Genomic DNA, 24,029 nt, shown 5'->3' on the forward strand with positions numbered 1-24,029 from the left:
TTTTCAGAGCCTCAGAGCTCAGACTCAGTACAGTAATCACTGTTCTGTTAGTGGCTCTCTGCTGCCCTACCCCCAGTCTGTAGAGGAAGCCCATTAATACCATCCAGCCCCATCCCCCCAAAAACAGACCAATTGTTTCTCTTGTCAATTTGTTTTCTTTGATTCCTACTCTGACAAAATGAACAAAAAATTCAAAAGGGCTCTAACCATTGACAGCTTTTGTATGGAGAGAGAGCAGACTTCAAGCACTGAGGAGACTAAAAACAGACTGTTCCCAGAGGAATCCCCTAAGGGGGATATGAGCTGCTCCTCAATACAAAAGAATCTCATAGAGGAAATCAAAAGGGCTCTCACAAGAGAGCTGGAAGAGAAATGGGAAAAGGAAAGGGAAGCTTGGCAAGAGAGCCTGGAGAAGTCATCCCATGCATTCAAAGACAGAGTGGATAAAGAAATCAAATCATTGAGAAACAAGATGAGTGAGCTGGAAAAGGTAAACAACTCCAAGGAAAACAGGATTAGTGAGCTGGAAAAAGAAATCAGCTCTCTAAAAAATAAAATGGATAAAATGGAAAAAAATTCCATAGAAGATAAAAACTCAATTGGACAATTATAAAGAGATATAAAAAAAGTGAGTGAAGAAAATACATCATTGAAAATTAGACTGGAACAAGTAGAAATGAATGACTCAAGGAGAAACCAAGAGGTAGTCAAGCAAAAGCAGAGAAATGAAACAATTGAAAAGAATGTCAAGTACCTTACCAGAAAGACAACAGACCTGGAAAACAGATCCAGGAGAGACAATTTGAGAATAATCGGACTCCCTGAAAAATGTGAGGAAAAAAAGAGCTTGGACACCATTTTAGAGGAAATTATCAAAGAGAACTGCCCAGACATTCTGAAAACAGAGGGTAAAATAGACATTGAAAAAATTCATCGGTCACCTACTGAAAGGGACCTTAAAATCAAAAGGCCAAGAAATATAGTGGCCAAGTTCAAGAACCATCAGACAAAGGAAACGATATTGGAAGCTGCTAGAAAAGAGCAATTCAGATATGGAGGATCCACAATAAGGATAACCCAGGATCTAGCAGAGTCCACATTAAAAGAACGCAGGGCCTGGAACATGATATTCTGAAAGGCTAAGGAACTTGGTATGCAGCCAAGAATAACTTACCCAGCAAGAATGAGCATCGTTTTCCAGGGGACATTTAACGAAATAAATGAATTCCATCTATTTTTGATGAAAAAACCAGACCTACACAAAATGTTTGATTTTCAAATACAGAACTCAAGAGATTTCTAAAAAGTTAAAAAGAAATCTTGAGAACTATATTTCTGCCATAAAGATATATAAAGAACACTTGTCTTAGAAACTAGAGGTGGAAAGGAAATTATATCATAAAAAAGTGTAAATTGTTGGTACTACATCTCATGATGAGGCAAAGGTAACCTATTATATCTGAGAGAAAGAAAGGAGGGAGATGAACATAGTGTGTATCAATAGACATATTCGATTTATGGTGAAAGTTCTTCCACTTCATTGAAAAGTGAAAGGGAAGGAGTAAGCTAAGGGGAAGGGAATAAAGAAATTGTAAGGAAAAGGGGTAAAATAAGGGGAGGAATTTTAAGGTAGGGGAGGGTTCCTAAAAAGGGAGGGCTGTGAAAAGCAAGTGGTGTTCACCAGTTTAATACTGGGTAGGGGGATAAGAGGGAAGGAAAGAGGAAAAGCATAAGCAGGGGTTAATAAGATGGCAAGCAATATAGAATAAGTCTTTCTAACCATAAATGTGAATGGGGCAAACTGCCTCATAAAGAGGAAGCAGTTAGCAGACTGGATTAAAAGTCAGAATCCTACTATATGTTGTTTATAGGAAACACACCTGAAACAGGGTGAGACATTCAAACTAAAAGTAAAAGGGTGAAGCAGAATCTATTATGCTTCAGGAAAAACCAAAAAAGCAGGAGTACCCATCCTCATCTCAGATCAAGCAAAAACAAAAATTAATCTAATTAAAAGAGATAAGGAAGGGCATTATATCCTGCTAAAGGGCATCATCAATAATGAAGCAGTATCAATATTAAACATATATGCACCAAGTGCAGCATGCAGCATCTAAATTCTTAAAAGAGAAATTAAGAGAGCTGCAAGAGGAAATAGATAGCAAAACTATAATAGTGAGAGATCTCAACCTTGCACTCTCAGAATTAGATAAATCAAACCACAAAATAAATAAGAAAGAAGTCAAAGAGGTAAATAGAATACTACAAAAGTTTGATATGATAGATCTTTGGCAAAAGCTAAATGGAGACAGAAAAGAGTATACTTTCTTCTCAGCAGTTCATGGAACCTATACAAAAATTGATCATATATTAGGGCATAAAAACCTCAAAATCAAATGCAGTAAGGCAGAAATAGTAAAGGCATCCTTTTCAGACTACAATGCAATCAAAATTACATTTAATAAAAAGCCAGGGGAAAATAGACCAAAAAATAATTGGAAACTAAATAATCTTATACTAAAGAATGATTGGGTAAAACAGCAAATCATAGACATAATTAATAACTTCACCCAAGAAAATGACAATAATGAGACATCATACCAAAATGTGTGGGATACAGCCAAAGCAGTAATAAAGGGAAGTTTTATATCTCTACAGGCCTGCTTGCATAAAATAGAGAAAGATAGGGCCAACGAATTGGGCTTACAACTAAAATTGCTAGAAAAGGAACAAATAAAAACCCCAGACAAACACAAAACTTGAAATTCAAAAAATAAAAGGTGAGATTAATAAAATTGAAAGTAAAAAAAAACTATTGAATTAATTAATAAAACTAAGAGTTGGTTCTATGAAAAAACCAACAAAATAGACAAACCCTTAGTAAACCTGATTAAAAAAAGGAAAGAGAAAAAGCAAATTGTTAGTCTTGAAAATGAAAAGGGTAAACTCACCACTAATGAAGAGGAAATTAGAACAATAGTTAGGAGCTACTTTGCTTAACTTTATGCCAATAAATTCGATAACTTAAGTGAAATGGGAGAATACCTTCAAAAATATAGCTTGCCCAGATTAACAGAGGAAGAAGTAAGTAGCCTAAATAGTCCCATCTCAGAAAAAGAAATAGACCAAGCTATTAACCAACTTCCTAAGAAAAAGTCCCCAGGACCAGATGGATTTACATGTGAATTCTATCAAACATTTAAAGAACAACTAACTCCAATGCTATGTAAACTATTTGAAAAAATAGGGATTGAAGGAGTCCTACCAAATTCCTTCTATGATACAGACATGGTACTGATACCTAAACCAGATTGAAAACTGAGAAAGAAAACTATAGACCAATTTCCTTAATGAATATTGATGCTAAAATCTTAAATAAGATATTAGCAAATAGACGTCAGAAAATCATCCCCAGGATAATACACTATGACCAAGTGGAATTTATGCCAGGAATGCAGGGCTGGTTTAATATTAGGAAAACTATTAGTATAATTGACCATATTAATAATCAAATTAATAAAAACCATATGATCATCTCAATAGATGCAGAAAAAGCATTTGATAAAATCCAACATCCATTCCTACTAAAAAACGCTTGAGAGTATAGGATAAATGGACTATTCCTTAAAATAATAAGGAGCATATATTTAAAACCTTCAGTAAACATCATATGTAATGGCGATAAACTAGAACCTTTCCCTATAAGATCAGGAGTGAAACAAGGTTGCCCACTATCACCATTACTTTTCAATATAGTACTAGAAACTCTAGCCTTGGCAATAAGAGCCGAGAAAGAGATTCAAGGAATTAGAGTAGGAAATGAGGAAATCAAATTATCACTTTTCGCAGATGACATGATGGTATACTTAGAGAACCCCAAAGACTCTGCTAAAAAGCTATTAGAAATAATTCAGAATTTTAGTAAAGTTGCAGGACACAAAATAAATCCACATAAATCCTCAGCATTTTTATACATTACTAACACAATCCAACAGCAAGAGATACAAAGAGAAATTCCAATCAAAATAATGGTCGATAGTATAAAATATTTGGGAATATATCTACCAAAGGAGAGTCAGGAATTATATGAGCAAAATTACAAAACACTTGCCACAAAAATAAAGTCAGATTTAAATAATTGGAAAGACATTCAGTGCTCTTGGATAGGCCGAGCGAATATAATTAAGATGACAATACTCCCTAAACTAATCTATTTATTTAGTGCTATACCAATCAGACTTCCAAGAAACTATTTTAATAACCTAGAAAAAATAACAACAGAATTCATATGGAACAACAAAAGGTCAAGAATTTCAAGGGAAGTAATGAAAAAATAATTAAGTGACGGTGGTCTAGCTGTACCTGATCTAGAACTTTCAGTAAATCAACAGTTACCAAAACCATTTGGTATTGGCTAAGAAATAGACTAGTTGATCAGTGTCATAGGTTAGGTTCACAGGGCAAGATAGTGAATAAAAATAGCAATCTAGCATTTGACAAACCCAGAGATCCCAAATTTTGGGATAAGAAATCATTATTTGACAAAAACTGCTGGGAAAACTGGAAATTAGTATGGCAGAAACTAGGCATGGACCCACATTTAACACCACATACTAAGATTAGATCAAAATGGGTCCAAGATTTAGGCATAAAGAACGAAATCATAAATAAATTGGAGGAACATGGGATGGTTTACCTCTCAGACTTGTGGAGGAGGAAGGAGTTTGTGTCCAAGGGAGAACTAGAAACCATTATTGATCACAAAATAGAAAATTTTGATTTTATCAAATTAAAAAGTTTCTGCACAAACAAAACTAATGCAAACAAGATTAGACGGGAAGTAACAAATTGGGAAAACATTTTTACAATTAAAGGTTCTGATAAAGGCCTCATCTCCAAAATATACAGAGAATTGACTTTAATTTATAAGAAATCAAGCCATTCTCCAAATGATAAATGGTCAAAAGATATGAACAGACAATTTTCAGATGATGAAATTAAAACTATTTCCACTCATATGAAAGAGTGTTCCAAATCACTATTGATCAGAGAAATGAAATTTAAGACAACTCTGAGATATCATTACACACCAGTCAGATTGGCTAAGATGACAGGAACAAATAACGATGAATGTTGGAGGGGCTGTGGGAAAACTGGGACACTGATGCATTGTTGGTGGAGTTGTGAAAGAATCCAACCATTCTGGAGAGCAATCTGGAATTATGCCCAAAAAGTTATCAAAATGTGCATACCTTTTGACCCAGCAGTGCTACTACTGGGCTTATATCCCAAGGAAATACTAAAGAAGGGAAAGGGACCTGTGTGTGCCAAAATGTTTGTGGCAGCCCTTTTTGTAGTGGCTAGAAGCTGGAAAATGAATGGATGTCCATCAATTGGAGAATTGTTGGGTAAATTATGGTATATGAATGTTATGGAATATTATTGTTCTGTAAGAAATGACCAACAGGAGGAATACAGAGAGGCTTGGAGAGACTTACATCAACTGATGCTAAGTGAAACAAGCAGAACCAGAAGATCATTATACACTTCAACAATGATACTGTATGAGGATGTATTCTGATGGAAGTGGATAAATTCAACATAGAGAAGAGCTAATCCAATTCCAATTGATCAATGATGGACAGAATCAGCTACATCCAGAAAAGGAACACTGGGAAATGAATGTAAACTGTTATTTTTACCTTTACCTTCTGAATCCAATTCTTCCTGTGCAACAAGAAATTCGGTTCTACACACATATATTGTATCTAGAATATATTGTAATTTATTTAACCTGTATAAGACTGCCTGCCATCTGGGGGAGGGGGTTGGGGGAGGAAGGGAAAAAATCTGAACAGAAGTAAGTGCAAGGGATAATGTTGTAAAAAAATTACCCATGCATATGTACTGCCAAAAAATTATAATTATAAAATAAAATAAAAATTAAATAAAAAAAAGAAATTAGAATACTTTCAAGCAGTCATGATGCAAAGATCAGTGTTGAATAGAAAATTCAATTTTAAAATACAGGATTTAGGAGATAATTAGTAAAGATATACATTTACTAATATATCATAAGTGACATAACAATGTTTAACTGCTAATATTCCAACACAAGAGGATGATACATCTCATTAGAGCTTTCTCATTATTATGGCAGTTACAAGGGGTGTATATAGGCAGATGAAACAAGTCTGAGCTGAATATGAAAGGATAATATTTTTAAAAAATTAAGGAGTAAGAGAGAACCATATTTGGAGAATGGGAAGAGAGAGGTAGAATGGCATACATTATTTTCAATAAAAGAGATAAGCTTTTATAGCAGAAGGGAAGAATGGGAAACAAGAGGACTGAATGAATCTTATCTCATCAAAATTTGCTCAAAGTGGAAATAACATACACATTCTATATGGATACTGACATTACCTTACCCTGCTGGAAAGTAAGAGTGAAAAGGTATATGGGAAGGGGAGAGGGTGATAAAAGAGAAAGCTTATTGAGGGAGGAGAGGGTCAGGAGTAAAACACTTTTGAAAAAAGTCAGGGGGAAAAGAAGAGAGAGAATATAATGCATGGGGTGATATCACTAGCAATAGTAATTGGGAAAATAATTTGAAGCAACAATGATGAAGGCTTCATTTTTCAAATGAGTAAGAAATAAAGTCAATTGTATTAGAAAAAATAAGAGCCAATCTCCAAGAGAGAGCAGCTCTCTTTTCAGGGCAAGGCATTAGAAATTGAGATGATACCCATCAATTGGGAAATGATTGAATATATTGTGGGCTGCGATTATAATGGAATATTATTGCTCTATGGGAAATAATGAACATGGTCTTTTCAGAAAACCTTGGAAATATATCCATAAACTCAAATAAAGTGAAATGTATTGTGTACAAATTAATAGCAATTTTGTGGGATGATTATCTGAGACTGGATTAGTTTTGCTATTCTCTTCAACAAAATAATCAGTGACTATATAGAAGGACTTATGATGAAAAATACCATCCATACAGAGAAAAAAGAACTGACTGTCTGAAAACTAATTTTGCTTTATTTTTTCTTGAGGGTTTTTTGGTGTGGGAAGTGAAGATCTATGTCTTCTTTCATAACTTTCATGAAAATGTTTTGCATAACTTCACACATACATTCGTAAAGGGCGCTAGATCTGGAGAAGAGGGGGAAATCTGTAACTCAAAGTTTTAAAAACAAATGTGAAAAATATTTTACATATAACTGGAGAAAATAAAAATATTAAATATTGAAAAATGACTCAGAGCATCAAGATACACAAAAAGAGAAAGAATTTTATAGACCAAGATACCTTGGAAGGTTGGCAAAAAAGATCTGTTGTATCAAGTGAAAGTGGAACACAATTCAGCATGGGCAAGATCAGGCTTTGAGATAACTGAAAGAGTGGAAGCAGTGATGCATTCCATACCTTTCTATCCATAGATACTAAAAATATTTTAGAAAAAAATAAACCTTTAACAGAGATACTTGTTTCAATTTGTTTCTGTTACTATTGCTAACTATATTTCCTAACATAGTTTCCCCCAGCTTATTCTATTTTCTCTCTCTTTTGCCCTATTTCTCCTCAAATGTGTTTTGCTTCTTATTATCCCCTCCTTCAGTCTATTCTCCCTTCTTTCACTCCCCTTATTATCCCCTTTCAGTCCTACTTTTCTATAGGGTAAGAATTATTTCTATACCCAAATGAAGGTGTATATTGTTCTCTCTTTGAGCCCTTTCTGGTGACTGTCAAATTCAATAGTTCTTCCTTATCTCCCCTTTCAAACCCTCCACTATAATATATTCTTGATTCTTTTATATTATATATTCTTGACTCTTTCATATGAAATAATTTACTTTATTCTATCTTTCCCTTTCCCTTTCTCACAGTACATTCCTCTTTTATCAATTCATTATATATATTAGCTATCTTTTCATATTCAACTCACACATTTGTCACCTAGCTGTATTTATTTCTTCTACTAATGAGAATAGTAACAAAAAAAGTTCTTAAGAATTACAATACCATATTCCAATGCAGAAATGTAATAACTTTAACCATATTAGGTCCCTTATGATTTTCCTTTCTTGTCTATTTTTATGTTTTTTCTTGGGTTTTATTCAACATCAAATTTTCTGTTCAGTTATGTTCTTTTCATCAAGTATGCTAGAGAATCTCTTATTTCATTGAATGTCCATTTTCCCTGAAGGCTTATACTGACTTTTGCTGGGTAGGTGATTCTTGGTGGCAATTCTAGTTCATTTGTCCTCCACAATATTGTATTCCTTTAATGTAAATTCTGCTAAAACTTGTGTTAAGCTGATACTTGGATTGTTTTTTGGTTCTTTGTTTCTTTGTTTCTTTGTTTTTGTCTGCTTGCAAAATGCTCTTCTTGATCTGAGAGCTCAGGGATTTGTCTGTACTATTTCTGGTAGTTTTCATTTTGGAATCTCTTTTAGAAGTTATCAGTGGATTCTTTCAGTTTCTATTTTACCCTCTAGTTCTGAAAGTTTCCATTGTTAATTTCATGAAAGATTATGTCTATGTTATTTTGTTGATCTTGGGTTTCAGGTTGTACAATAATTACAAAACTATGTCTTTTGCATCTATCTTCCAGGTTCAGTTATTTTTCTAATTAGTTCACAGTGTTTTATTTTTATTTTTTATTATATAATCAATAACCAAAAAGGGAAAACACTACATTGTGATCCACATGTAGTCCCTAGAGTGACTCTCTGGGTATAGATGGCTCTTTTCATTACAAGGCCATTGGAACTGTCCTGAATCACCTTGCTGTTGAACAGAGCCACATCCATCAGAATTTATCATCACATATTCTTCTTGTTGTTGTTTACAAAGTTCTCCTGTTTCTGCTCATTTCACATGCCAGTCTCTCTATGTCCCTCTGAAATCATTCTGCTTGATCATTTCTTACAGAACAATAATATTCCATATCATTCCTATACCATAACTTGTTCGGCCATTCTCTAACTCACGAGCATCCACTCAATTTCAAGTTCCTTGAAATTACAAAAAGGGATGCTACACACATTTTTGTATCTGTGGGTCTATTTCCCTATTTTATGATCTTTTGAGATATAGGCCCAGTAGAAACACTGCTGCATCAAAGGACATGCACAGTTTGATGGCCCTTTGGGCATAGTTCCAAATTGCACATTTGGATCCACAGATGCTCTCCAGAACAGTTGGATCCACCAAAAATGTATTAGTATTCCTTTTTTTAGTATTTTTTATTAATTTTATAATTATAACTTTTTTTGACAGTACATATGCATAGGTATTATTATTATTATTATTTTTTTTTTACAACATTATCCCTTGTACTCCCTTCTGTTCCAAATATTTCCCCTCCTTCCCTCCACCCCCTGCCCTAGATGGCAGGCATTCCAATACATATTAAATATCTGATAGTATATCCTGGGTACAATATATAAGTGCAGAAACAAATTTTGTTATTGTTGTTGTTGTTGCTGCAAAGGAAGAATTGTATTCAGAAGGTAAAAATAATCTGGGAAGAAAAACATACACACACAAATACACAAATGCTCACAGTTTATACTCATTTCCCAGTGTTCCTTTTCTAGGTGTAGCTGATTCTGTCCATCATTTATCAATTGGAATTGGATTAGCTCTTCCCTATGTTGAAGATATCCACTTCCATCAGAATACATCCTCATACAGTATCATTATTGAAGTGTATAATGATCTCCTAATTCTGCTCATTTCACTCGGCATCAGTTGATATTGTCTCTCCAAACCTCTCTCTATTTCTCCTGTTGGTCATTTCTTACAGAACAATAATATTTCATAAAATTCATATATCATAATTTACCCAACCATTCTCCAATTGATGGACATCCATTCATTTTCCAGCTTCTAGCCACTACAAAAAGGGCTGCCACAAACATTTTGGCACATACAGGTCTCTTTCCCTTCTTTAGTATTTCCCTGGGTTATAAGCCCAGTAGTAGCACTTCTGGGTCAAAGGGTGTGCATATTTTGATAACTTTTTGGGCATAATTCCAGATTGCTCTCCAGAATGGTTGGATTCTTTCACAACTCCACCAACAGTGAATCAGTGTCCCAGTTTTCCCACAGCCCCTCCAACTTTCATTTGTTCCTGTCATCTTAGCCAATCTGACAGGTGTGTAGTAGTAACTCAGAGTTGTCTTAATTTGCGTTTCTCTAATCAATAGTGATTTGGAACACTCTTTCATATGAGTGGAAATAGTTTTAATTTCATCATCTGAAAATTATCTGTTCATATCCTTTGACAATTTATCAATTGGAGAATGGCTTCAATTCTTATAAATTAAAGTCAATTCTCTGTATATTTTGGAGATGAGGCCTTTATCAGAACTTTAACTGTAAAAATGTTATCCCAATTTGTTACTTCCCTTCTAATCTTGTTTGCATTAGTTTTGTTTGTGCAAAAACTTTTTAATTTGATGTAATCAAAATTTTCTATTTTGTGATCTATAATGGTCTCTAGTTCTCCTTTGGACACAAATTCCTTCCTCCTCCACAAGTCTGAGAGGTAAACTATCCTATTTTCCTCTAATTTATTTATGATCTCCTTCTTTATGCCTAAATCTTGGACCCATTTTGATCTTATCTTATTTTGTGGTATTAAATGTGGGTCCATGCCAAATTTCTGCCATACTAATTTCCAGTTTTCCCAGCAGTTTTTGTCAAATAATGAATTCTTATCCCAAAAGTTGGGATCTTTGGGTTTGTCAAAAACTAGATAGCTATTTTTATTCACTATCATGCCCTGTGAACCTAACGTATTCCACTGATTAACTAGTCTATTTCTTAGCCAATACCAAATGGTTTTGGTGACTGTTGCTTTATAATATAGTTCTAGATCAGGTACAGCTAGACCACCTTCATTTATTATTTTTTTTTTCATTACTTCCCTTGAAATTCTCGACCTTTTGTTGTTCCATATTGTAATGTTCTGATCGTCTCTCAGTTGTAATCCTTCTTTGGGAGGAGGTTTCTTTTCTGTATAATCTTTTCCTCTATGAGCAGGTTTTTGGGAGGCTTCTGGAGCCTCCAGCCAGCCTCTTCTTCTTCCTGAATCCTGGCTCTGGATCTCCTCCAGCTCTTGTCCTTCCCCAGTCCAGACTGCTTGTCCAGGCCCAAAGTTGCCTCTTTTATCCTCCCAGAGAATAGGCTTGGGATAATGCAAGGGCTTCTGGGAAGAAGTACTCCAACCAATGAGCTTGCTCCTCTTATCAAGTCAACCTGAGTTCTCACCTTGTAATTGTCCAGACAACCTGAATTCTCACCTTGTCATTGTCCAGACAACCTGAGTTCTCACCTAGTAATCCTAACACCATATGAATTCTGTTGTTATTTTTTTCTAGGTTATTAAAATAGTTTCTTGGGAGTCTGATTGGCATAGCACTGAATAAATAGATTAGTTTGGGGAGTATTGTCATCTTAAATATATTCGTTTGGCCTATCCAAGAGCACTGGATGTCTTTCCAATTATTTAAATCTGATTTTATTTTTGTGGCAAGTGTTTCGTAATTTTGCTCATATAATTCCTGACTTTGGTAGATATATTCCCAAATATGTTATACTATCGACCATTATTTTGAATGGAATTTCTCTTTGTATCTCTTGCTGTTGGATTGTGTTGGTAATGTATAAAAATGCTGAGGATTTATGTGGATTTATTTTGTATCCTACAACATTGCTAAAGTTCTGAAGTATTTCTAATAGCTTTTTAGCAGAGTCTTTGGGGTTCTCTAAGTATACCATCATGTCATCTGCAAAGAACGATAGTTTGATTTCCTCATTTCTTACTCTAATTCCTTGAATCTCTTTCTCTGCTCTTATTGCCGAGGTAGCATTTCTAGTACTATAATGAATAGTAATGGTGATAGTGGGCAACCTTGTTTCACTCCTCATCTTACAGAGAAAGGTTCCAGTTTATCCCCATTACACATGATGTTTACTGATGGTTTTAAATATATGCTCCTTATAATTTTAAGGAATAGTCCATTTATTCCTATACTCTCAATAGTCCATTTATTTCTTAATAGGAATGGATGTTGGATTTTATCAAATGCTTTTTCTGCATCTATTGAGATGATCATATGGTTTTTATTAATTTGATTAGTAATTTGTCAATTATGCTAATAGTTTTCATAATATTAAACCAGCCCTACATTCCTGATATAAATCGTATTGATCATAGTGTGTTATCCTGGGAGTGATTTTCTGAAGTCTTTTTGCTAATATTTTATTAACATTTTAGCATCAATATTCATTAAGGAGATTGGTGTATAATTTTCTTTCTCAGTTTTCAATCATGGTATCAGTACCATGTCTGTGTCATAAAAGGAATTTGGTAGGACTCCTTCAATCCCTATTTTTTCAAATAGTTTATATAGCATTGGAGTTAGTTGTTCCAAATCAAGAGAAGCTATATAATATTTCAACAAAATTAATTAATAAGCATTTAATTAAATATAATAATGTGAAAACTATAATTCAGTACAATTTTATTTCATGATTATAGAATGAGCCCCAATTAAAACTTAAAGTACATTATGCATATCACTGTCTTGCTTTGATATTGAATGACATATTCCTATTTCTTAGAAGCTATTTAATTGTGTTGTGAGATAATATGGCATAGAGGATAGAATGCTCATTTTGGAAAGAGAACCCTTTGGCTTTAAATTGTGTTTTTCATACACAATTTACACAATTTATCTAAAAAGTATGAGCAAGTATCTTAACCTTCCTGGTCTCTATTCTTATAAAGTTGCATGGGAAGGTATTAGTTTCCTTTGATAGAAATCCCTATGTCCATGAAAACACATGACTAGTATCCTCCATCATTTTACCAATTAGTAATTAGTTTTGACTCTAAAAACTTATATATATATATGTATATATATATTATTCATATATGTGTACATACATATTCTTATGTATATTTTCTTATTTAAATATTTTAACCAACATATGCAAGACGCATTATTCAGGTACTATTTTATTTTCTGTTTAAAATTCTTAGTAAGCCACTGTGTCAAATGATTCAAATTTTTTGATTGCATTAAATTTCAAAAATTAAATTACTTTTTTTTCTATTACATTAGACTATGGATAACAGGAAAATGCTGTAATTGGACTGATATCTTCAAAATCTGTTTCTATAGGTTAAATGTGTCAACAATCTCAGATCACTTCATTTTGGAATCTCTCTTTCTTTCATGCATACACAAACACACATGTAAACATACAATATAGTTTATATCCATGTAATATATATATACATATATGTATGTATACACACACACACACACACAATTTGAACTCAAACTATGTGGTACATTTGTGTCTGTGCATGAGAGAGAGAAAGAGAGAATCCCTCTCTCTCATGTACAAAAAGACACAGAGAGAGACAGAGAGAAAGAATTTTACTGTTATTTTTAGGCATAATACTGATCCACAAAACAAAGTATACTTCATGCTTCAACTCTTATTTATTGAATATCAGAATCTCAGGCTTGAATCCTAGTACAATACAATCAGTCACTGAATATATAATCTCTCTTCAGTCTCAATTTGTGGGTATTCAGCTTTGCCCAAAGATGTCCAATGAAGTTGGATCTACTTTTTCATTGGAGAACTTCTATTAAAAATATTATTTGAACAGCTTTAATCATTAGTATATTTTTCCTTATATTAAGTATGAATTTCCCTGTGTAGTTCCTACTCCTTGCTTATAGTTCAGTCCTTTGGTCACAAATAGAATAAATCTAATTTCTATTCTACATGATATTTTAAAATTTTGTTTAAGACACATATTGTGTCTCTATATTTTCTTTTCAAGGCTAAATATTATATATTCTTTCAGCAGGTCTTACATATTGCATAATGTTGATGGCCTTCATTATCATACTTGTCCTCTCAACAGTATTCCACATAATTAAAATAATGAAATTCATATTAAATTTGAAACATAACTTTTTAAATTAAGGCTTCTGATTTAAATAACAACAAAAATATATGTAGTATACATAACTTAATAGGAAAACTTCATGAGACTCTTGACACAAAATAATTTATCACCTTATAGACAACTGCCTGGTAATATGCTACTCTGACCTTGGCTTGGCTGCTCCATGGACAGCACTTGATGTGTTGAAGAAAAATATTAGTAGTCACTACTACATAAATATAAATTCACCTTTTCCCACTCCTTGATATTTATTTTATGCAAGTAGTGTGGTTTGCAAATGGTTGTAACTTAACAAATGTTTGTTGCATTGATTTGACTTGATTTGATACATGACATTTTAGCCTATCATTATTCATTTCTTCATTTCCAGTAGTACATTTCCGGTATTTCTCATGACCAAAATAAATGGTCTCCTTATCACTAATACATATGGACTTACTTGAAGAACTATAGTTAAGAATTCCCCAGGAGAATTTTAAAATATCAGACTATCAATCATTCAAGACTTTGAAAAAACAATGACACCTAATATAGCTATAGATGACAGAAAACTAATTTAAAGATTCAAAGCCAGTTTTTCTGTCAGGTAGGAAAGGTGCTGCTGAGAGTTCATTACAATCACTGCTTGACCTGACATAAAATCCAATACACCATATACCCCAAGGTATCTTGTTCCAAGATTAGATAAGTTTTGTGCCATAATAAAGGCTGGAGAGGAAAGAAGTAACAGTGATACTTGATTTGTTTTGGGTGATCTCTAAACCTTTTTTCCAAATTTTGCATGATTGACTTTGAACCCATTGTAAGCCGATGAATTCATACCATGATTATGATAGCAAAGAAGTTAAATCATTTTGAAACTTTAGTAGGTAAAGTTTTATGAAAGATCATTTATGTATGCCTTGATTTAAATGAATCAAGGTGGAAAATAGATTAAAAGAGACAGAACTATAATCATTCTGCTGAGCAATTATTGCCTAGGTAGTGATTTGGCCCTCTCAGAGATTAGTACAGTTGAGTTTCCTTAATTGTAGTCAAAGGAAATTTATTACTTAATTATTTTTCAAAATCTTATACATTTTTTTCTTCATTATTATACCCATCAAATTAATTTCTGAATACATGATAGAGGAATTATTCATTTAATGGCATAAACCATTCACTATTTGGTTTCCTGAAGTACTCTACTTTTTTCTTAGTCAGTATAGACTGTACTGTACAATGATAATTACTATAGGCACTAAAAGCTAACTGGATTACCACAGAGAGCTCTCTTGACAGCCATTAACAACTAATCAGGTCTTAAGGCCAAAAAGTATGCATTTCACAGGAACATTAAGCCTTATTACATTTAGAAACTGCTTAGAGTTACTAATTCTTCTTCACATTATTTCCGGGTTTGTCAAGTTTCTTTGGCTGAAGTGCCTGTATCTAGGACTATTAACAGACTTCCAAAATTCTCAGTAGAGCTAATTATAAATCCCAATATCCTATTTCAGGCCCATGGACACTGCTATAAGTTTGTATTTTATATGAAGATAGAGGTTTCAACATACTTAATTATACACAAACAGGGTTTAAGATCTTTTAAAGGGAGAATTTAGCACTTCAACTCTATAAACAGCAGGATGTGCAATTTTCTCCTACAGTTGTGACAATAAGGTGAAAAACCACTTGGGAGATAAACATTTTCTGTCTAGTCCTCACAACAAATGGCCCTATTTCTACCCTAATAACAACTGATTTTGAAGTGATTCAAGATGATCATTTTGTTTCCCAAATTGATTCTATAAACCTTTAATTCTGTGAAGGGAAAAAACAAAACAAAACAAGAGAAAGTAAAATATCTCTCTATTACCCTCTCTTTAAAACAAACTATTGCCTGAAGTATCGGAGGTTTTACAAGTTGATGGTAAAGAAAATCTATTAATTTCTTGCAAGTTACTGCTCAGTGAGATAAAATCACTGTTTGATTGTTACAAAAAAGAAACACTCTAAACAGAATAAATAAATCAGCATTATTGGCAGATGGAAAAGAAGCATTGCTAGAATCATTGTTAGTGACTAGGGAAATAGATGACCATTTGAGAGGATTTAGAAGCACTTGGAAAAGTAAATGAAGATAGCTTTTGAAAATTGCTGATGGGAATATATCATAATGGAGGCTTGAATTATCTGAACTGCATCTATTCTCCCTGATTTGATCACTCTACAAGAAAATAAACCAGTCTAGAAAGAAAAAAAAATCTCTTTGATGAGAAAAAAAGTGCTGAGGAAAGCTTGAAGTAGGTTTTATACTGGAACTCACATATTTTTTCTGTAGATAATTACAAAGTAACTTGGGGATTTGTCATAAATCTATTAATGTTACAAGTCTACCATTCAGCGTATCAGGAATCAACACAAGATTTTTTGTTTTATTTGTCAGGTACAGAAAGAGTTCTATGTCTCTTTTTGTCATCTGCAAAATATTTAAGAAATGTTTTCATCTTTTCTTTAAATTATGTGATTGTTGATTTTATAACATGAAGTAACACTTCATTTGATACCTGAGTTGTTCTATTTCTAAAACTGACCAGAATGAAACAACTTATTTTGGAAAAACTGAAGTGAACACCCAAGACAAACCTGTTATACACTTAAGTTTTTGTTTATTTTTTATCTCAATTATTATTTGATTTCCTTTCTATTCATTTATTTTTGCAATTCCATCTCACTAGGGATAAAATATTTATCTTCTATCTCTACTGCTTTTCTTTTTGTCTCATTACTAACTTAAAACTTCATTCTGTGTTTCATATGTCTTCTGTATTTTCATTGCTTTTTTACATGTTTTTTTTTGGTGACAAATTATTGAAATAACTTGAAGTTCTTATCATACTGTATAGAATATAATGGGTTTAGACTGAGAAGACTCAAGTTGCTATCTTTGTGATCTAGGGAAAATTGCTTCACAAGTGTTGGTCTTTTCTCATCTATAAAGAGAAGAAATAGTCTTTTTTATAAAAACTTTTCATTTTCAGAACATAGGCATGGATAATTTTTCAACATTAACCCTTGCAAAATATTGTGTTCCAGTTTTCCTCCTCTTCTCCCACCCTCTCTCCTAGATGGCAAGTAATCCAATATATGTTAGGCATGGTAGAAGTATATACTAAATCAATATATGCATACATATTTTTACAATTAGAAGAAGTTAGGCTTTAGAGTTTATTCCATTCCTATTACCTTATGGAAGCAAATGGAGATTTTAATTACTTCTTGGGTCTATAGGAAATAAGTAGCATGAGGACTTAAAGGGCAATATAAGTTATTGTACATTTCCTTAAGGAATTTTTATTTAATACAGAGATATAAGGCTTGCATGTAAGAAAAAAAAATAGACCATAAGAATTAATTTACAGTTCAGCACACAACAATGTGAAAAAAATAAGCAATATCCCCTATTTTAGCTAGTTATGATCAGTTCAAAAGCAAATTGTGTTGTCAAAAAAACATTACAGCAGAACAGAGTTGGGTCTTTACAAATGAGTAAGACAAGCAAGATGGTTCTATACCTTTATTCCAGTAGGTCTGTGGTATTTTTTAAAAGTTAGCTTTGTATATATTTTAAAAAATAAGTAAACCAACCTGAGGATTTGATTCAATTGATCTCATATGATTACAAATTTAACTGTTGGCATCTCTTCCTGGATGTCTAGGTTATAAAAATCACAAATAATGGCTTTTCAGAATTCTTCTTTATGAGTGAGCCTAAAATTTGTGGGTCCTTAATAAGATCCCTATGAACAGGATTTCATGAATTTGATTCTTGTCCATATAAAAAGATTGGGTGTTGTGGTCTATTAATTCCCTTTTAATCATGAGATTCTTTGGTTGTATAATCAAAACACATCCAGGTCCAACAGTTAATTTGAAATTATTTTTTAAATTACTGTTATTTTTATAAATTATATTCTTTATATAAAGATTAAATAAAATATAAAAAATTAAAATTAATTTGTTCTTTTTCATATATCATAGAAATTTCTATTTCTATAAATATTATATGAATGTATAGATGAAACCTTATAGAACATGTTAAGTATCAAATGGAGAAATAAATAAATAAGACTTAACTTTTCCTTAAAAATGAAGCTATGTTTGAAGAAATATTCCTCATATGAGACATTAATAGAATTATTATAAGCATACCAGATTAATTTAATAATTTGTAGTAAAAATTATAGTACAATAAGCCACTGATTATTTTCATTCAGATCTTATTATGTGAAAGTGTTCAGCTTTTTAATCAAATGGTTCCCACAGTAACATTATCATAGGAAATTAATGAAAAATTAAAAATATACTTTACTCTGCTTTACTGAGATGCCTTCACAGAGAATTGTTTCATATAACTATAACGATAGTTGTGTTTTTGTAACCTCCCTGTGACACATTAAATTTAAATGTTAACTATCACATTCTGCTCTCCTTTGTCCCTTTGTATAGCATCAGAAAGCTTAATTAAAGCAATACTAACTTAAGATAAATGAACTAATGTATATTTGGAGAGTCTTAAGTATATATATAAGAATTAAGGACTCAAGTTTAAATGGTTGAAATAGAAAATAACATCTATCTGGTAAGTATAGTAAGGTAACATCTCTAGTTACCATATATTATTTTTGTACAAGTAAATTTCTTTGAATTATTCCAAAAATGGTCTAAATTCTATTGTCATCATCATATTCATCATTATTATTGTAATTCTAAGTGGAAAGTAGAGGAAATAACTCCTAAATCTCAAATCAAGGAGGTTCCCAGGCCAGGCATATCTTCATTCCCTATTGCTGTACTACTTGAATTTCATCATGTCCCCTTCCTAAGTCTTTTTCTCTCCTCTATCCTGCCTTTCTAATTTCCTTTTATATATTATATTCTCCTATTATATGGACAGCTTTTTGAGGGCAGGAATTGCCTTCCTAGCATTTTGAATGATGTCTGGCATATAGTAGTTAGTTAATAAATGTTTACTGACTGATTAATTTTGAATAATCATTTGTCAAATCAAACTGATTATCATCAAAATGTTCCAGGATATCACTGCTGCAAAACCTCTACTTTTGTTTTTAAGCTAAAGACAGCAGGGAGCCATAACCCCTTATGAGAAGTTTCACTTTCCTCCAAAACCGGATAGAAAGAAAGGTGGTTATCTCTCATCATAGCTGTTGTTGATAAATTAAGTGATCTCTGACTTATCAAGATTCACTCACCTGAAGCTTTCCATTAATTGATTAATTTTTCTGCCACACCTTGGCAAAGAATCTCAATCCATTTTCAATTTTCCTGATTCCAAAGTCTGGAATTATTAATGTATTAAAACTAAAAAACCTGTATACAAACATATTAAACTATGCTTATTGCTCCTTCACTGGTTAAAAATGAAACCCTACTAATTCATTATTTCATCTTCCATTTTATTTTTTATACAATAAAAATTAACAGAAAATATTTATTAAAGATTTACTCTCTAAATTTAGAGAGTATTCAGTACTCTCTAAACAGAGAAGGAAAGGCAAATTTAAATAAAACTTAACCTTTGTCCTAAAAAAATTTATAATCTAGGAAAAGCATAAAGAAAACAAAACAAATAGTTATTATATAGACAATTGCTGAGTTATACATCAAAGTTCTGTATCAGGTCAAAAGAAAAACTTAATAACCCAGGAGATAAAAGAAGGCTTCTTAAATAAGATGAAATTTGAATTGAACTTTCAAAGACTGGTAAGAATTCATTACATAAAGGGATTAGTGAACTCTCACAATATAGGAATTATCATCAGCAAAGACACAAATATGGGTGTTATGTCACAGTTTCCTTTTATTGTTCTGCCTCAGTTTCCCCAAATTGTCCTGCTTCAGTTTCCCTGAACTGTTCTGCCTCAGTTTCTCTGAACTATTCTACCTCAGTTTCCCTAATTTGTTCCACCTTGGTTTGTCTAAATTGTTTTGCATCAATCCCCCTGGCTGCAACCACCCCTTCCTGACCATTATGACTGATGTAATTCTGGGCTGCTTACTCTAAGGCAGGGGTTCTCAAACTATTGGCGCGGGCCACATGTGGCCCTCTGAGGATGTTTATGTGGCCCCCTGGGTTATGGCAAATGCGCTGAGGGGTGGAGACAGAGTGTGAGTTTTTGTTTTTACTATAGTCTGATCCTCTAACAATCTGAGGGACAGTGAACTGGTCCCCTATTTAAAAAGTTTGAGGACCACTGCTTTAGGGTCATAAAGTATAAATGTTTAATCTCAGATAAGGGGGAGATCTATTTCAGACATCCTGGCTCCTTGGTCTTCCTAAATTAGCAAGAATTTATGGTCCTCATCCTCAACCTGTCGGAACCAAAGTTATGGTCCACTCACCAGTGTTCTACTACCCTCACCCCCTCCTTTGTCTCTCCTGATCACTGGAACCTTTTAAAAATCCTTGCAATACTTCATTTGATACTCAATGCTCTGGGGCTCGAGTCCCATTCAGTCTGTTGGGGTCAACATGGATCCTGTTTTGGCCCCAGACAATCTCTTCCTCTCAAATAAAATATTAAAAACTCTCTAATCTCTGTTTTGCCTCAGTTTCTCCAGCATTCTCCAGGAAGTCTCCCTGAGAGATATGAGAACTGAGAACCGGATTAGAGATTGATTTATAGGTCTCCACCTATAGCATTGGGGCAATTGATATCTGGGTTCTTTGTTGGAGAGGCTGGCCCTCTAATTATTCCAGAATTTTCACTGAGAGAGCAGTTTTCAGCCATGGCAAGGCTCATTGTGGACATCTTCACCTGGCTATAGGAGAGTCCCCAGAAGACAAGATTGATGAACTAATAATATGGGAGTTAATCAGTGGAATGCTACTGGAGTGCCATTTGTTGTGACTGTCTATCAACCCTCATGTCTGGTCTAAATATGTCTTTGTACAATAAAGCTGGGTGCTTTTTAAAGCACTATTTGGTTCTGGGTGCCACACTATTGGCACAAATATGGGTGCCACCAGGCACAATTCTGAGGTCTGGGTATTTTTATATCTGGGTGTTTTTAAATACTATTAGGTGCTGGGCACCTGTTGGCACTATCTTATTATATGTGAGCATTCTCTGTGAAGGCAGAAAATGCAACAAACTGGAGTTTGGAAGCTTGTTTAAAAAGGCTCCATTTGAATTTCTGAGAGGAGAAAAATTGTCACCCTTAAAAAGCTCCCCTCATAGGCATTTCTGAGATATCAGGAACTCACCCTTATATGTTAAATGCTGTAATTGTGCAATCTATGTTTGTGACTTGTCCATCTGTTTTGTTGATTAAAGAGCTCTGTTAAGTTTTAAGAATGATAATTAAGAAATTTTGCATTTGGTCATTTTAATGTTGCGAATGTGTTTACCATAAAAAAAATGATTGTGGTTTTTATCTTCTTAATCTGTTTGAGCTTATTTGAAAGGAAAAGGAAGAGAAAAGCCATTTAAAGTGGCATTGTGATTCTGAAACTATTGCCTTGTGCATACTAGATTTGTTTTTTCTGATATCAGATTTCGGGAATTTGTTTGAATACTGAACATTTAGTACAGAAGAGAAGAAAAAAAACTTTTTTAAAAGATGTATTTGATTTAATTCAGTTTAACTATAGCTTGTTTAAGCAAAGCTCTGATAGTTTTCCTGGAGAGGTCACATGCCTCTAATTAGATAAAGTATGTTACCTTCTGAAAGATTTTGGGTAATTTGTAAACTGTAAATTATGCTTTAAATTTTGTCAACTCTGTGGAACATGTGTTTATGTAATTATTTAGCTATTCACTGTATTGTGAATCTTAAAAAATCTTGAAGGAAAAGAAAATACAAAGGACAAGAAAGATTGATTTGCAAAAGCAATTAATAGTTTAAATGGAGCATCTAGTTAGAAGGGTTGTTGATTTCTGTCAGAGAAGGATTGAGCAAATAGGCATAAGGAGGAGATGGATAGACATGGACGGGGAAGAGAAGGCTTGAGAGAAGGAGAAAGAAAAAGAGAGGAAATAGTATAGGTACAAAAGCATGGTGGACTTGGAAGAAATGCCATGTGGAGTGGAGGAGAAGGGCAGCCTCATGGAAAGAACCTTGTCAGGTGATATTTTTTTTTCTTTAGTTGCATACTGATCTCCTTGTTTAAAGAATATGGTCATAAATGTGATTTATAATTTGGTAGGGTTATTTCCAAAAGTTTAATTGATATTGTTAAAAGAATCTTTCAAATTATTTTATATGGAATTAGGATATTTTGTATGAGTTTTAATTGATTGTATTGGGCCATCTTAAAGTTGTAGTCTTATTTAAAGGGATTCTGAGAATAATAGTTTTTGTCTTTGTCCCTTTGAACATGTTTCTGTTACAGACAATATTCAATTTAGAATTTTTCTATGTATTGGGCATTTTAAAGCAAAAATAATCTGTGTAATGTTAAACTTAAACATCTACTTAGATATGAAAGATAAACTGTGAACATTCTGAGACAAATTTCTTATTGTTATCGACATAAGGTCTTATTTAAGAGTCATCTGAAACTTTGGTTAATGGGATTTTCTTGGGCCTGTAGTTAATATTATTTGGGAGTTTTAAAGCTCCATTTTTAAAAAGTTACTGGGACAAATTACCTGGAGTAAAACTGAATTAAGGCTACTTTATCCTGTGTCCTGTATGTGCTGAAGAATCAATTTGACTGCTTAAATTAATTATCTTATAGTCATGTCCCTGCATTTTTGTCTCCTGTGACTGATTTCTATGATCAGAGCAAATTGTCAGTAGAAACCATTAATGCAATTCAATTATGTCAATCTGATTACATGTAATCATTATATCCTAAATATTTAGGCAAATGAGTATTTAGCCTGCTCATCTATCTGTTACTAAATATTCAGGTTTTTAAAGGTTTCTAAATAATGAGAAGACAATTGGCACATTTGTTTGTGAGACCTAACTACTATTTATCGAGTGTAATGTACTTGTTTGTTTTCTGGAGGTCTTTGGAGCAGCCTTCCTTTCAGTAGAGTAATCACCACAAGAATAGTCAGGTGTTAAAATCCAAATCCTTTATTATATCCTTCACAATCTAGTTTCCTTGCTTGGGGCCTGGTTAACTTTTTAAAGAGCCTTTCAGACCAGTCTTGATCTCAGGAGGGGAAGTGCAGGAAACCAGCCACCATGGTGGTGTGAGATGAATAAACCAATCATTATATCACTAGGGAACCATTATTTGTTGTAAGATTAAATCAATCATTCTAAAATTAGAGAACTATTAATCACCATGATAAACTAGATAACTGGGGCAGCTAGGTGGCACAGTGGATAGAGCACCAGCCTTGAATTCAGGAGGACCCAAGTTCAAATCTGGTCTTAGACACTTAACACTTCCTAGCTGTGTGACCCTGGGCAAGTCACTTAACCCCAGCCTCAGATAAACAAACAAACAAACAAACAAACAAATAAATAAATAAATAAATAAACTAATAACCATTGTGTTGTGGATTCCACTTAGTATCTTGTAAGAATTCTTGTTTTAAGTACAGAGTTCTGGCCCATAACAATTGAGACTATAACTAACAGCTGTTTGTTGGTCCTGTGACACAACCTTGTTTCCTTACATAGGAAGCTGCTGGCCAGTCTATACTGGCCTCTCCACATTTTGCAGTAATCTTTTGAACCAGTCCTTCTATCTCAGACTGTTCTAACCTTTATTTGTTAGATTTGTTTTTTGTTCTAGATTTTGGTCAAATTACAGATATATTTACCTGCTTCTGGGACCTGGATCAGCCCTGTGGATGCTTTGAAAGCTTTCAGCACACCATACCCACCCACACCTCCCTGGATTAGGATTCACCCTTCTCCCATTCTCAGCAGCTTTGAATGAGACCATCACCCCCTGCCCCTGATGGACTTTGAGCCTCATTGATTTGGGGGGTCCTGGAGATGGTTGATGAATGACTATTAAATCCTGACTCTTCCCTATTAC

The sequence above is a fragment of the Sminthopsis crassicaudata genome, chromosome 1, assembly GCF_048593235.1.
Source record: "Sminthopsis crassicaudata isolate SCR6 chromosome 1, ASM4859323v1, whole genome shotgun sequence".
Classification (NCBI taxonomy): Eukaryota; Metazoa; Chordata; class Mammalia; order Dasyuromorphia; family Dasyuridae; genus Sminthopsis; species Sminthopsis crassicaudata.